Source organism: Callorhinus ursinus, unplaced genomic scaffold (assembly GCF_003265705.2).
Source record: "Callorhinus ursinus isolate GAN/ISIS: 27379988/994484 unplaced genomic scaffold, GSC_fseal_2.0 scaffold1, whole genome shotgun sequence".
Taxonomy (NCBI): Eukaryota; Metazoa; Chordata; class Mammalia; order Carnivora; family Otariidae; genus Callorhinus; species Callorhinus ursinus.
The window spans coordinates 70,634,864-70,648,381 of record NW_027397063.1 but is presented as its reverse complement, the minus strand read 5'-3'; the positions used below and the strand labels follow the sequence as shown (position 1 = coordinate 70,648,381).

General features: G+C 46.7%; 1 protein-coding gene across 9 annotated transcripts in view; it reads left to right on the top strand.

The window, feature by feature from the left end:
* ST6GAL1 (ST6 beta-galactoside alpha-2,6-sialyltransferase 1) overlaps window positions 1-13,518 on the top strand; it is a 158,941-nt gene that overhangs the window by 104,032 nt on the left and 41,391 nt on the right. Inside the window, exon 1 of one of the 9 annotated variants that reach the window (XM_025876888.2) lies at window positions 12,992-13,096. The exons of the other annotated variants lie outside the window; for them this stretch is intronic. The gene's annotated coding sequence lies outside the window, so the exon portion shown is untranslated. Of the gene's footprint in view, window positions 1-12,991; window positions 13,097-13,518 lie in introns of those variants that run through there. 9 annotated transcript variants of the gene reach the window in all.

The window sequence follows — 13,518 nt, the reverse complement described above, 5'->3', positions numbered from 1 at the left end:
GAGTGAAATTTTGAGGGGTAAAAATTGCTGAGAAGGAAGGGCAGCAGTACCAGCTAAGATGATGTAATCCAACTATAACCTCCCTCTGTTTACAACTAAAAAACTGGACAGAATGCAAAAGCGACTACATGAGAGCCCTGAGAGTACACGGACAGGATACTGGACCCGGAACTTGGACGATGACCCACAATGGCCTTTGTCATGTGGAATTGCACGATGGTGTGGGAGCCTAAAACTCTGAGACAGCCCCATCTTTCCAGCCCGAAGAACCCGGCAAAGGAGCCACCAGGGAGTGGGAGGAAATCCCTGAGAGAACAGAGCTGGAAAAAGGGCCCCATTCACTCTGTGCATGGATTGGTGTAAGTCATGGGCCTGCTCCAAGGTGTGCATGCATGGAATAGGTGCAAAGAAGCACAGCAAAAGTTTGGAGTACTTGACTATGACATTAACACTACCCAGGTCCTGAATGAGCCCTGAGTTGCCTATGTGACAGGCAGACCCAATTAGCCTAGCGAAGCATTTGAAACCCAAACTGGCAGCAAAGCCACCAGTCGCAAAAGATGAGACAGAATTTTCAATCTGAACCTAAGTGGGTTAATTGTCCATTAAATAAATAAACAAAAATATCAACTTTTTTTTCCAGAGAATTTTAGCAGGATTCAGTCTCATAATATATTATTCAAAAGTCCAGGATACAATCCAAATTTTCTCAATATAAAAAGAGCCAGGAAAATCTGAATAATACTCAAGGGAAAAGACCATAATAGGTGCTAACCCTGAGATGACTCAGATGGTGGAATTACGAGACAGAAGTACAGTAGCTGTTATAACCATTCTTCACTCTTGAAATGAATGGAAAGATAGAAATTATCAGCAGAAAAATAGAAACTATACAAAAATAACCCAATGAAAATTTTAGAACTGAAAAGATGACATCTGAAGTAATAAATTCATTGTATGGGCTTAGTGACAGAAAAGAGATGACAGAGGAAGAAAAAAATCCATGAACTTGAAAATAGATCAATAGAAATTATGCAGTATTTTATATTTGTAAATGTACATTTTTTTTATTGGGAAAAGATGAACAGCATCTTAGAATACCATGGGACAACATCAACAAATTGAAAATTCATGTTATTGGAGTCCCAGCCCAGAAGGTGAAAAAATATGAGGGCAGCCGGGGAAATAAGACACATTTCCTATTTAATAGGCAAACCTATTAAAACAACTGCAGACTTCTCATTTCTAGCCATGTGGGCCAGGGACAGTGGAATAACATCTTGAAAGGACTGGAAGAAAAGACCTATCAACTCAGAATTTTATATCCAGAAAAAATATCTTTTAGGAGTGAAGGAAAAATAAAGATCTCAGATGAAGGAAACTCCAGAAACTTCATTTCTAGCAGCCCTGCTCTTCACTGCTAACAGAAGTTTTTCAGGCTGAAGGGAAATGATACCAGTGGGAAACTTTGAACTTGAATGAAAGAAGAATAAGAGAAATGATAAGTAGGTATCTAACACCATAGATGCCTGTTAGTGAAACTACAGACAAAGATACAAAAGTAAACAAAAGTCCTCTCTAACGCCACGACACAGGGATAACTGTATACCACTGGCAGCATTTTGGATATGGTTCCTTCAAGTTATTTTCTCTATGAATAGCATTTCTTTTTCTCTTCCCTCCCTCCCCCTCTCTTTCTTTCAACAAAGATTATAGCGTATATGGTTTTATAATATTCTTTATCAGTTCACATTGTATTATAAACACTTTTTTTGTTTAGAAACCTTAATTACTGAAAGTTTTATTAGGTTTGATAATGATATTTTAGTTGTTTTTAAAACAAGTACATTTTAGAAATACGTACTGACATACTCATGGATGCAGTGCTGTGGTGTCTGCGATTTGCTTCTAAAACCCAAGGTGGGGTACTCGGTGGATATGGATGAGATAAGAGTGGCCATAAATTGGGGCACCTGGGTGGCTCAGTCGGTTAAGCGCCCGACTCTTGGTTTTGGCTCAGGTCAAGATCTCATGGGTCATGAGATCGAGCCCTGTGGCAGGCTCCGCGCTCAGTGGGGAGTCTGCTTGAAGAGTCTCTCCCTCTCGCAACTCATGCTCATGCTCTCTCTCTCAAATAAATAAGTAAACATTAGAAAACAAAACAAAAAAAACCCCAAATTGGCCATAAATTGATCATTGCAGATGCTGGGTAACGGGTACTTGATGGTTCCATTTACCACTTTCCGTAATTTTCTATATGTATGCAATTGTTCATTAAAAAGCTTTAAGAAATCTTCATGGATGTGATTTTTAATGATTTAATCATATCCCGTCCTGTGGACATTCCATAACATTTAGGTATTCCTCTATTGTTTTAAATTGAGGTTGTTTCAGGTTACCTGTGGGCAAAGTTGGAACTACAGTCTTTGACAGCATCTCTGATTATTAACTTTTTCAGATGTGACTACTGAGTTAAAAGAGAATGGATATTTTGATGCTCTGATACATTTTGCCAAATCGTCCTTCAGAGGAGATATTGTATGTGATTTCCATACAAGAGGTTTATAAGAGCTGCCAGGAGCAGCTCTATGTCATATATATTTGCAGCCTCTATTAATTTGATAGAGGTTGGGGGGGGGGAGGTGGTAGCTTACTGTTTTCATGTATCTTTCTTTGGTTTCCAGTGACATTGAATTCCCCAGCCTGACACTGAATTGGTTCCTATCCTTTCAGGGAGGGAGCAGGGGAGGAGAGTAGAAAAAAGAAGACACTTGTTGCCCTTTCTTCATTCCCCACTTTGAAGGTAAGAGGAGAATAGACACAGGAGCCCTGGGTTCTAATCCTGGCTCTGTCCCTTACTGGCTGCTGGCTCTACAACCTCAGCCTCTCTGTGGCTCAGATGTCTTCAGGGAAGACCTAGAGCAGGCTGCCAGGCTCCATGAAGGCAAGGTGCTGGAGATTCACAGGGGCCAGCCTGGCGCCCTGTGCCCATCGGGAGATGGGAGCTGTCATTGTCCTTAGGAAGCTGAGGATTGGGATATGATAAAAGGACCTGCTGCTGTCCTATGCTCAGAACTGGGGTTCCCCCCCCGCCACAGGGAAGGCCCCTGCAGGAATTGCTGCTCCTGTTTGAGTCACTGTCTCTTTACCTTTCGTTCTTTGCAGTCTCCCTTGTCTTTGAGTCATGGTTGGGAGATGGAGGCAGTTATCGTAAGCCAGGAAGTCCATGCTGGGGAGTTGGGTGAGCTTGGAGGCAGGAATTCTGACTGACTGCTAATCGTATTTATCTGGGTCAGTGGAAATGCACATTGCCTTGCTTGGTTCAGAACTTGGGGTGAACCTCAGGTGGATGTGTTTAGCAGTGTCTCATCTTATTCTTTGGAGCAGAAATCAGACCTGGAACGTGATCTTTCCGGGGCGAGCCAGCCAAGTGGAGGGTCTCCGCCTCAACTCCCTGCCCCCTCCCTGGTCCTTCATCTTCCTCACACTGTTTCTCTATACCTAGGCCCAGAGCCCCTAAATTGGGCTTGTTCTTACTAAACACACACACACACACACACACACACACATACATACATACATACATACATACATACATACATACACACATATCCCTTCCAGAAAGGTGAGACCAGCTGAAACAGAAAAGAAGACTCTGGCTCTAAATAATCCGTCCGCTCGCAGACTAAGAGAGAACCCAGCATATTCCTTCTCTATTTACAGCTTTTGATTGGTGGGAGGTGGGGGGTTGATGAGAACCCTTTAGGTTATTTCAACACCAAGCAAGAAGGCCAGAACACCCTACCACACTCAGCTCAGAGCACGGATGCTGTTGAGTGGGCAGAGAAGTATTTCTCCTGAAATCAAGGTTGGGTGCCCAGACCAGAGGCTCCCCGCCTCCCCTGGTTTCGCCCTGGGACCACTTCACTGACTTCCTGTTTTCTTCTCAGGGCCCAGTGCAGCTGCAAGAGACCTAAGGGTAAGGTTGGGAGGGAGAGTGAGTTTGGACCATTTTCTGAATTGAGGGAAAATCCAGAGAAAGGACAGCAGGCTTTCTTGTGAGAATTGGGCTCTACTGGGTTTTCCTGCCCCGGGCAGCGCCCTCTGCTCCATGGGAATGAGAGCAGAACTTCCCCGCCCCCCTCCCCGCTCCCGTCACCCCCCCCCCACACCGTGGGGTCTGCAGAGGGCTCTGGGGGGACAAAACCTGTGGGCATTGAATAGCTTTATGTTTCATGTGTACGATCACAGAGAAGTGGTTCTTCTAACAGTTATAAGTCACCTCGGTTCATAATCGAAGGATGCTTTAATTTAAGAAGAAATCTTGAGTGTCTCAAGTAGATGTTCCTTAAACAGTGTTTCTTTTTCCTCTCTGAAATGGGCAGGTGCTTTACCTATAAGCTTTATTTCCAATGGCTTTATAGAGGTGATGAAGTGACACATGGTCTTAGAGAGAGTTGAAATAATAGTTTCATCTGTGTGCTGGAAAGTTCCTTCTCCTCTGTTTTCTCCCTTGGGCTTCACTGTAGCCCTGTGAAGTAAGGATTGTTCAGCTCCTTTTCTTGTGAGCAAACAGAGGCTCAAGAGGATACGTGCCTTGCAAGGACACGCAGTGATTTGGGTGGACAGCTAGGGGCCACTAGGCTGGGACCTGGTTTCAGAGTTTTCCAGGAGTTCAGCCTTCCTCGTACCACTCCCTTGGCTCTGGCTTCCCGAGGGTCCCCAATTCTGCTTCTCTTGGCTGTGCGGCAGTGTTTGAAGGAGTTAACACTGAAAGCGGCAGATGTCGGCTTTGTTGAGATGAACATCGAGGTCCTGCATTCAGCCAAAAGACAAATATTGATTCATGACACTCCCAGGAAGTTCATCTCCTCTCGCAAATGAAGACTTCCTCCACCCACAACAGTGAAGCCAGGCTGCCCCCTCCCCTGCTCCTGCCCGGGTGCAGGTCTACAAGCCACCAGTTATTAAGCATGGTCCTTACTTCCAACCCTTACAGCAGTCCTGGGAGGTAGGTGGTTTTGCATACATTTTACAAAGGAGGACACTGAGACCTGGAGCGCTCATACCACGTTTGCCTGAGATCCCACAGGGATGAGTAATGCAGCTGGGATCCAAGTCTAGATTCGTTTGACTGCAAAGCTGGGTTCCGATGAAATTTGGCACCACCCTCCCAAATCAGGTCCCATCTGAGTGTCTTCCTCATCTCAGGCTTGGTCCTCGTCCCATCTGCACTGGGGGCTGCACCCAGGTTTTCCTGGCCAGTGGTCCTTGAGTCAAATCTGAGTTGAGGTCCTGGCTCTGCCTTTTAAGAGTAGGATGCTTGTGGGCACGTCTCGCAGCCTCTCTGAGGCTCAGTTTCTGCGTTCAACAATTACCTGCCTTGGGGGGTTATTTTGAAGATTCAGCAGGTATTTGGCCTCAGATGTGGCATGTGGTAGGTGGCCAAGAGGCAGCTGCTGTTACTAGTTTGTTGGCTGCTTACTTTCAGGGAGTGGAGGGGGGTGTTGTGACCCTCCTCCTGCTGACCTTGGACAGTCCCTGCTCGCTCATCACTTCCCTCCCCTGCTCTGAAGCTTATCTGCTCTCTACTATGTGCCTGATAATCACCAGACTCTTCCACAGCAACTCACAGTGCCACAGGCTGAGGCCCCAGTCTCCCTTTCAGGGTCCCCTCCTGCTGCTCAGCTTCGCGCACCTGCTTGGGCTGACTTGACCCTCTCTCTGTGCCCTGGTGCCCTGCCCTCGCCCACCTCCATGCTGTTTCTCTCCTATCCTCCAGGCTTTCCCCATCTATGGACGCTTTGATCCCAGCTGGGATGTAGGTCCCTACTCCTGGGCTAAGATTCTTGAGCCCCTTCTTTGCCAGAAGAAAATGTTCACTCTTTTGGCACATGAAGTCAAGCCACAGGCATTGACCTTGGCCCTGGCAACATTGAGGTAACTAGCTGGTTCAGGTGCTCACTATCTGGGGCTGTGTGTATGTGTGTTGGGGGTGGGGGGAGACAGACAAAGTAAAGAGTGCATTAGGTATTTGGGTCCTTGTCTGATTTCTCATGGTATTTAAGACTGTTAGCGTCTAGAGAGCAGGGGAGTGGCAGTTACTGTGGGCCTACTGTTCTAAGCTCAGAGTTACCATCATCTTGGTTGAATTAATTGATCTGAATAGATGTGGTCCGAAGGTAAGCTCACAGCTTTGCCACATCCAGAGCAGCAGTGGTCAGGGAGGTGGGGGTAGGGTGGATGGGAGGGACGGTGGGGAGCCCAGGTACAGCTCTCTCCCTTCCCCCACACCCCTCCTTTCCCCTCCATCCTCCTAAGTCGCATTTGTTGATTGGGTCAACATGCGGCGGTTGACAACTTTTTTGCTGTCTTGCCAGTGGGCTGTAGGGAGGAAAGCTCACAGGGTTTAGGGCCAGACATTCCCCGGGCAGGTTACATAACTTCCCCAGCCTCACGTGCCTCTTCTATAAAGGGTTGCAACAGTAGACTCGATCTTCATGAGGGTGTTCTGTTGAGATCTTTGAGAATTCTCTTTTTTAAAAAAAGATATTTATTTATTTAGAGAGAGAGAGTGGGGTGGGGGTGCGGCACAGAGAGAGGGAGAGGGAATCTCAAGCAGACTCCGTGCTGAGTGTGGAGCCCGACTCGGGGCTTGATCCCACCATCCTCAGATCATGCCCTGAGCTGAAATCAAGAGTCGGATGCTCAACTGACTGAGCCACCCAGGTGCCCCAAGAGATCTTTGAGAATTCTCAATCAGCATCCTCTTCATCATTGTGACCAAGTTCTCGTTTATTGACAACATCCCTACGGTGAGGCATTCATTTTCATCTGACAGATAAGGGACTGATGCACATGCTACCAGAGCACAAAATTTCTCCCGTATATGCAGTCATGCATAATTGAACAATTTAAATGATTTCTGTCTCTTAACTGATTTCATGAATATAGGGCTATAGGCATTTGTAAATCTGTTACCAGAAATTCATCATGGAGTATAAACTTTCCTTCACATGGACTAGCAGCCTTATTTCTTTGGGAACTGTAGTTCACAAGGAGTTACTTGTATCACCTTCTAGTGCATGGAGGGCACAGAGCCCACCCCCCCTGTGCCCTGGCTCATGGCCTGGGGATGAGCTCTCTCACATACTAAGAGACTGGCTCTGGCCAGCTTTCTGTGCACATACTTTATCTTTATTCATGAGCAAAATCAGCTTGTTTTATGTTTAGGAACTTTGGGGTTGTTCTCCAATAGTTACAATTTCAAATGTTGACTCCGTAAATGCCAAAGGTCCACTGTAATAACAGCAACCATCCAGGGCTGCTGAAAGATCCAATTCACCATATCAAGTATCTAGCATCCTAAGTGTGCACTGGGCTTTGAACTCAACACTACTGATTTCCTCATAACTGAAATCATTTGCTTCCGGGGTTGGGTGGGCACGCCTGTGGCCGAGAGAGTCACAGGCCAAACAAGATGACCACTGGAATACAGTCTTTAATACCATGGTCTTTCGAGTCAGACCGTGCTGGATTCCAGTTTTGGCCCTTCCATTTACTAGTCAAAGCCCTTCAACCTCTTTAAAATTCAGCTTCCTTCTTTGGGAAATGGAAGTGATAACCATGCCAACCTCAGAGGATGGCAGTGAGGGTTGAATGAACTCTTCTGTGTTCAGGTTTAGTACAGCACCTGGCACATAGGAAGCCCCCAGAAGGAGCCACGGTGACTTCACTCTCCCTCTCTCTCTCTCTCTGTGCGGGGATACACACCCAGTAGACACTTCATGTTCATTGATGATTTCGGTTCAAGTCTGAAATCATTGCCCTATTTAAAAATTAACCACCTTTCCCCCACCCAACACACATATTATAAGCCCTGGCAGTGGGCCCCAGTCTGATATTGCGTACCACTTGTATACCTTGTGCCTGGCAGTACTGAAGCAGCAGAAAGCGTGTTGGTGAACTCTCTCCCCATAGAGCCCCATCCAATTGGAAGAGTAAGATTCGACTCCTTCCACAGCACCTGGAGGAGCCTATAAGACAACATTCACTTAGGTCAGGAGTGTGGTGGAGCCCCACACAGGAGGAGGGCTCCATCCTGGAGAGTCTAGGAAGCTTCCTCTGTGGAAATGCGCCGGGAATGGGTATGCCCTGGGATCCCTGAAATGAAGGGAGGGAATGACGAGTAGGGAGGGTTGAGGGTGTGATGAACTAGTGAGTGCTGAGATCTGTGGATCTGGCCCCTGGAGAAAAATAACCAAGCCTTCCACTGGTCAGCATGCTCCATTAAGCACCAGCTAGGTGCAGATATAAAGTGGTCTTTGTGTATGGGTGGTGGGGAGGGAAGTGAATGTAGAAAACTTCAGAAAACCAGCCCTTGTCCTCTAGGGAGAAGGACCATTCCTCCAGGAGTGCAAGTTGAGTGCGAGCCCTTGTCTGGGACTGCCCTGAATGGAGCACACTCCTGCGCCCACAAGATTAATCTTCAGTCACATTGCTGCCTGTGTCATCTGGTGACTGAAGTCGGGATCACAGCTGAGGGGAAAGAAAGGTGAAAGACGCACGTTGAGGCAAGGGCAGTTAGCACTCTCTCTGGTAGTCCTGACTCCCCCTGACCTCATAACAGATGTGAATTATTCACATCTCCCCTTGGAGCTGGTGGCCCAGAACTGACAACAGTTTGGCCTGAAATTCTCAAAGACCTGGACTGAGGCCAAGGCCCTGCCACCTCCTCCGGAACTCCGGGCCATGAAGGGGCAGTGGACTTCCGGGTAGTGGAGGAGCCTGTGATAAGCAGGGACTTCATGTGCTTGAGGCCATGTTGTTGACCCACCACCCACGTTCACCCTCGGCTGAGCCAACATGGCTCTCTCCCACTTCACATTCTTCAATGACTCTATTGTTTATTGGTCTAGAGCAATTAAATCAGAATCTACCGAGGACAGTGTGGGGCATCTATATTTTTAGATGCTTCCTAGGTGATGTTAAGGCCCAGGTAATATAGAGAAATACCGAGTGCCCCCGTGGTTCCTTTCACCTACACTGTCCTTTATGGTTATGGGACCATAAAGGGGTAGGGTGCTCCTCTGAGGACAGTCTCGATCAAACCCCTTCTCCTCTACATTCTCTTCCCTTTTCTCTTTGTATGGTGGGCCAGCTGGCCTTGGGCTGGACCTAGGAAAGAGATCAATTTGCTTAGGTGAGCAAGGTAAACAGTTGCCACTTAAGGAGTGGCAGCTCACGGCAGTGACTTTGACCTTTGGGAAATATCAAGAACTCTGGCCTGACATCCTCCGGTCCAGTCAGGTAAAAATCAAGATGGAAGGGGAGAACAAACAGTCCTTGGCACGATCTCTGGCCCAGGAATTCCTGGAGAAAATTATGTTTAAGACAACATGAGCCGATATCCTTGTTCTCATTAAAGACACAGTTCAACTGGTTCTGACGGAAAGATGTAGGTCATCAGACCCTCATTATCAGGATTTAAGAGAAAATTCTTAATCTGTGGCCTTTCGGTAGAACTCTTTCCCTCTTGTGTTGTCATTTGGTCCTCCTCTGCTCTTCAGCAAGAATCCTGGACCCCCTAGTTCCTCTGCTGGGTTGTAACAGGTCTACTCTTCAGTCCCGGAGGTGGGGAGGGGGTGTCTTTCTGATGTAACTGCCACCTGCTTCAGCTGCTGGGCCCTGAGAGGATGGTGGGGCACCTGTATCTGTTTGATCTGCTGTAAATAAAATTCTGGTTTGATATTGCTGTGCTCCTGAGCTTTACACACTTGGGGGCCAGATGCTTCCAGATAAGAATGCCTTAATTCTGCCTAGTTGGGGGCAGTTGTGGGTAGTTTTTTTAAGCACCCTACATATCTAGCCAACCAGTGAAACCTGTTTTTCAGGAGGCCAGCTGGGATCAGAAAGGTATGATTTTACTGGGGGTAAGTTTCGGGCCATACAAACCAGAATTCCTTGCCCAGGGTCTCCAGAGACCCACCAGACGCTTGGAGTATTTCAAAAAGCCAGAGAGCAGAAGCACATTTATTTAAAAAAACAAAAACAAAAACAAAAACAAAAAACCCCATACAGACCGAGGAAATTATCCAGTTTCTTTGTATCATGCTGGAATTTTACCAACTGATTGTGATAACAATGACAATCTCATGCTGATCAGAATCTCTTATTGGCAGCAGTATCTCCGTTCATTTGATAACAAACAAGAACTCAAATTCTTAATTAACTTTGGCTGATAGCATCTTTTAAAACCTGGCAATCATAGCAGGAGGAAACAAATACAAGATGTACTTGGTGTGGAAGAATTCGGGAACCTCTGGCTTTGACTACATTAAGGGGAGCTCCTGTTACTTCCCTCTGCTAGGGAAGTGCTGATGTGAGGAGAGATCTGTGTGGATGATGGAAGAATATATTGCTGAGAATTCTGCTGTTGTTCCTAGATAGTAGAAATAAAAATTCAGGAAGTCTCTACTAAGAAGCTCTGTTGGGGTAATGCTAGCTGCACTTGGTATTTTTGCTCACTTTTCGTAGTCCACTGGTCTCACCTAGATGCAGGGTGTGTATGTGCGTGCATGTGCACTTCCTGGAAAATGTAATCCCTGGCTGGGCCGCCACTTTCAGCCACAACTCTGTAATGGCAGAAGGATCACAGTTTTGGTGGGGCAGCCAGCCATCCTTGACAGGAGAAACAGGAAGGGGAGTCATTATGAGATTAAGTGGCAGCCCGGGCAGCACAAGTTAAGAAAGGGGAGCCCATCAAGGTGAAGGCTTCTGGAAGCCAGGACAATTGGACTGCTTCTCAGAGGCATTGTGGTTCACTAAGGTACCCTCTGGGGGCAGTAGGGATTCAGGGTCTCTAGGGACAGAAAATTTAGTTTCTAAGGTACAGAGGAGGATGAGGTTTGCACACTGAGGGGTTAAGGAGATGGTGATCAGGGCAGAGTAAAGATGTGTCGCCAGAAGGCCCAAGATGGTGACCAGCCATGGCAGTTGAAAGCAGCCAGGCTCTTAGGAGCCCTTTGAAGGGCCCTGAGTAGAGAGACATATGTTGGATCGCACGAGCAGTTTGGGGGGTTAGAATCATCTAGTTTGACCATTGGCAATGACATCTTGAGCAAAGGGCTTAAACTCTTAGAGCTTCCTTTTTGTTTATAAAAGAGGATTCTTAATAGCCCACCCCGTAGGGTGCTGGTAAGGATTCAGTTTGGTAACATTTCTAAATTGCTAGCACCCAGGAAGGAGCTTAGTAGATGGCTCGTGGCCTTTTTAACCTGGATTGTTGCAATAACCTTTCGAAAAGTCTTCTTCTTTTTTTTTTTTTTTAACTTCCTGCCCCCTGCTATGTACAGCTCTTGATTCTCAGCACAGTAGCCAGAATGATCCCTTTCAAACCTAAGTCAGCCAAGCCTTCTTCGGAGTGAAAGCTAGACTCCTACACCAGTCAAAGGCCCTAGGTGATCTGGCTCCCAACGCTTCCTGGCCTCATCGGCTGCTACCCTTCTCTTCACCTCCTCTGTTTCTGGCCTCCATGCTGTTCTTGAAACAGGTCATTCCTGCCCCTGCCCAGGGATTTTGCTGTTCCGTCCACCTGGATTCGCCTTCTTTCAGAAATCTGTGTGACCCCTCTTTCACCTCCCTCTAGTCTTTGCTCAAATGCCTTTTTCCTCAGTGAAGCTTTTGGACCATCCAATTTAACACTGATCTCCCTGCCCTCATACACCCTGGCTGTCCCTATTCCATCTTCCCTGCTTTAATTTTCCGCATGGCAGTTATCCATCCACAAAGCATCACATACATATTTATTTTGTTTTACTCTTTCACTGTTGCCCTCACTGGAAGGCAAGTTCTGGGGGGTGTGGGATTTCTGGCTGATTTCTGCACGGCCATATCTGCGGTTGGATAGCGGTAGGCAATAAGCACTGGAAGCATGAATGAGCCTCTCTCTCTAAGTATTTGTGCATGTTGTTCTCACGGACTCTGGGACTGCTGCAAAGTGGAGGAGCTCAGGCCTCTCTGCTCATGTCCCTTACCCTGAACTCCCCTAGACAACCAGGACTGAGACCCTCCTACATATAAAAAACTTGGGAGAACCATTACACTTGAAACCACGGAATCTCAACAAGCCTTGAAATCTCACACTCCATTTACAGGAAACACTAGAGCAGAGAGGAGTAAGTTAAACAATACCATAAGGAGGTCCTCCACCAGATTCAGTACGAGGCACATTCCATGGGTCAGACGACTTCATTTCTTCCACAAATATATGTCCTAAAAAAAGGAAAATAAGGGTGTGGGGAACTACTATAAATTAAAAGAAAGTTGAGAGTGGTATATCATCCACACAAAATGTTTGGATCCTCATTTAAGGAATTTCGTGTAAATTTTGGGAGAACTGGTAAAAATTGGAACGTGGATTGGGTATTAATGGCACCGTGGTTCTATATATATCCTCATGTATTTTTTGGCAGAACCCAGGGTGTGTGTGGCATATTATAGAGAATTAAGCTCCATAGAAAATTATTTGAGGGCCTCTGGTCCCACATCTCCCAAGGATGGCACATAGCTAATACCGTCCTGGATGCCATCGAGGTAAGTTCATTTATGACATAAATGGATGTCGTAGGACATCAGGGCTTCATTTTCTCATGGAACACCAATGGAGAAGAGCTGGTGATGGAGACGGATTCGAGGGCTGACATTTGCTTTTTTTAATTACACCAGAGAAGGAAGAGGGGGAGGGGAACACATCAAGTTGGCAAGTTGTTGGTACTCTTTGGAGCTGGGTTCTGAAATCAAGTTCATTGTGTTACTCCCTATACCTATTTGTATGTGTAAAAACTGCTATCATATAAACATCATTCTTTTTTAAATATTAAGAGGAGGTGAAACAGTCCCACTTCCTGAGGAGGAGGGAGGCCCATTTTCTATTCTCTCTGCTTCTCTGTTGGGTGTGGGTTGAAGAAAAAAGGGGTGGGCCTGTTGCTTGGGAGGCGTGCAGTGCTTGTTCAACCCTCCTTATAGGCTTTTCTGCTCCTTCTTTCTTGGCTCAACTCTGACTGGTGGAGCGGAGTGCACAGTGGTTCATGGTGTGGTAAGACTGGGCAAGATACCGGCTGGGGCTGGGGCTCTGAGTGCTTGTACTGGGCAGTGGGCATCATCCAGGGAGGAAGCCGATAGGGTGCGAAGTGCCTCCTTTCAGCCAGATACCTGTCAAATGGGAAGGCAAATATTTCTACAGATCTACAACCATGGAAGGCACAAGGTTGAAGACAGTAGCAAATGGCCCATGATTTCCCTTTGCTGTGGCTCTGTTCATCCTGAGTTCAGAGCTCTCCTCATCTGTTTGGAGTGGCTGGCTCTGGTCAGAAACCACAGAGCAGCTGCACCATCTGTGGTGGGGACTCAGTACCCCCCACCGAGTTCTGTTCTCATGCTTTTCGAAAACCTCAGGGAAATGTACTCAGGCCTTCCTTCTCCATCAGTGCCTGCCTGGCTGGGAAAAGATCTAATCTC